Source organism: Herpailurus yagouaroundi, unplaced genomic scaffold, assembly GCF_014898765.1.
Source record: "Herpailurus yagouaroundi ecotype Mexico unplaced genomic scaffold, PumYag 28, whole genome shotgun sequence".
Classification (NCBI taxonomy): domain Eukaryota; kingdom Metazoa; phylum Chordata; class Mammalia; order Carnivora; family Felidae; genus Herpailurus; species Herpailurus yagouaroundi.
The window spans coordinates 130,832,258-130,834,876 of NW_024412376.1; the positions used below are offsets into that span (position 1 = coordinate 130,832,258).

The window sequence follows — 2,619 nt, forward strand, 5'->3', positions numbered from 1 at the left end:
CATAGGGAAAGTACTAACTTCATTGTTCTGAGAAATATCTTAAACAAGAAAATGTTCAGCACTAAGCCAAGCTCTCAGGAGCATTCAAACTCCCAATAATTCCTCCCTGCCCTTGATTATAGTTCATGCTCATCTGCCATGTGCTGAAGAAACAGTGAATCAGTAAACTAAGAACATAGGTATAAAGTCCATAGACCAAGGGAGGGTGTAGATGGTAAATTGTATGGGCTTTATGACCACCACTGCTGACCTCCAATCTAAGTAAGGACTGACTGAGTGAGCAATTTCAAAACCCTTGAGCTCATGTTTCCCTGTGGGTGTCTCCTGTGTATCTATACCATGACCAGGGCTTGAGGAGTGGCTTCTCAATTCCTCCTGCTACACATGGAACAGTATGAGGGATGCAGCAGAGGCTAAAGACTGAGTGACTAGCCTGGGAGTGGGGTAGGGGGGACAACAGGGGACATTAGCAAACCTGCCTCAAAGTCGGTGTCAATTGCTCTTGGAGAAGAGAGGTGGGACCTTAGCAAGGCCAGCAGCTAAAACACAAACAACAGGCCTGGTTTTCAGTGGCGGTAATGATCAGGCTTAGAGGGGCCCTAATAGGACATGGCCAGGTCCTGGACCTGCTTCTCACTCAGTTTGGTCAGCTTCCCATTCGGCTTACCCACTGGGCTTCAGCCATTGCTTCATGTAGCTTCTTGGGCAGGAAGTGGACCTTGATAGAGTACTTGTCTGGGTGGGGCCAAAGCTCTATCTGCACCAATACCTGGTTAGTGAATGAGTTGCTCATCACAAAACTGGGATGGCCCATTGCATAGCACAGGTTGACCAGCTGGCCCTTGGCCAAAAGGCTGATACAGAGCCCATTGTTCAGCCAGTAGCGGTCCACTTGGGGTTTGATGTTCACTTTCTCCACAGTGTTTTCATTCAGCCACCTGACGTCAATCTCTACATCAAAGTGTCTAATGTCAGACATGATGGAATCATCTTTCATCTGCTCAAAGTGTCAGCTGAGGATGATGTCAATACATCCCTTGGTGATGACAAATGTTTCCCTCCTGACAGGCCTCATCCATAGTGGTCACCTCAAAACTCTCCATGGCAGCCTGAAGTGCATTAATGGATCAATCTCCATAATGATGACACAGGCCCAGAAATATCTCATGGCCTGGGCACAGCCTTTGCCCACATCGCCATAGCCAACTACCACTGCCACCTTGCCTGCAGTCATCATGTCTATAGCCTGCTTGAAGCTGTTATGAGAGACTCCTGGCAGCCATATAGGTTGTCAAATTTGTTCTTGGTGACAGAGTCATTGACATTGATTGCAGGCACCTTCCAGATCCCATTGGCTGTCATCTTGTATTGATTGTGGACCCCCTTGTGGTCTCTTCAGAAATGCCTTAGATGCCTGGCAGGAGCTGTGGATGTGAATAAGGTTGGTGAGGTCACTTCTGTCATCCAGAATCATGTTGAGAGAAAGTACATCCTTGAAGTATAGCATATGCTCAATGTACCAGAGGTACTCCTCATCTGTGTCACCCTTCCTGGAGTACACTGAGATGCCAGGTTAGAACAGCAGTCACTGCATGGTAACTGGGTAGAGAAGATGTTGCAGCTAAGCGACTGCACCTCAGAACCTCGAGCTACAAGGGTCTCAATGAGGACCGCTATCTCCATGGTCATGTGTAAGCAGGCAGTGATGCGGGAACCCTTCAGTGGTTTGAAGACTGAGTACATCTCCTGCATGCACATCAGGCCCAACATCTCATTCCCCATGATGTCCAGGGCCTTGCGTCCCCTAGGAAGCCAGATTGATGTAACAACTTTGTAGATAAATTTCTCCAACACGCTGGTGGCACATGGAATGATGAACATGGGCAAAGGGGAAAGGCACAGAGTAGACAATACTGGGCGAGGCAAGTTTGACAATTTCTTAAAAATGCGTACCTAAACCTATCATATGAACCAGCCATTCCTTATTAACCCAAGAAAATGAGGTCGTATATCCACACAAAGAATTGTGCACATGAACACTTTGTTCATAATCATGATCAAAAGCTGGAAGCAACAAAAATGGCCATCCACAGATGAATGGATGAACAAACTGCAATCCACACACTGCAATACTACACAGCAATGAAACCAAATGAACTATTAATACATGTGATAAAATAGATAAGTCTCAAAATAATTACGTTGAATGAAAGAAACCATACAAGAAAGAATGCATACTAGAATTGTATAAAGTTCTTGGAAGTATAAACTAGAATACAGTGAGAGAAATATCAGTAGGTGCCTGGGGCTGGGGAGCGGGCTGGAAATAAATAAGAGGAGGGATGATAAAAGAGAAGACTTTGGGGGATAGAGAATATGTTCATTATCTTGACTGTGTGATGGTGTCACAGTATACACACATTTTGAAACTTAACATATTTGTAAACTTTATTCTTTATTATATTTCAATTATTCTTCAGTAGGGCTGTAAAAGAAAGGGAGAAAGATGTATAGCATACAGCAGGAAAATTCATTAAGATAAAAAATGGAGATTTTAAAAATATGGGATAATTACTTACCTGAAATTTTCAGTATTTTTATTCCAAATGAGACTAAAAA

At 44.1% G+C, this 2,619-nt stretch overlaps 1 pseudogene; it reads right to left on the bottom strand.

Moving 5' to 3' along the window:
• Nucleotides 1-374: 374 nt before the first annotated feature.
• Nucleotides 375-1,797, bottom strand: LOC121032880 (adenosylhomocysteinase-like; annotated as a pseudogene).
• Nucleotides 1,798-2,619: the final 822 nt, after the last annotated feature.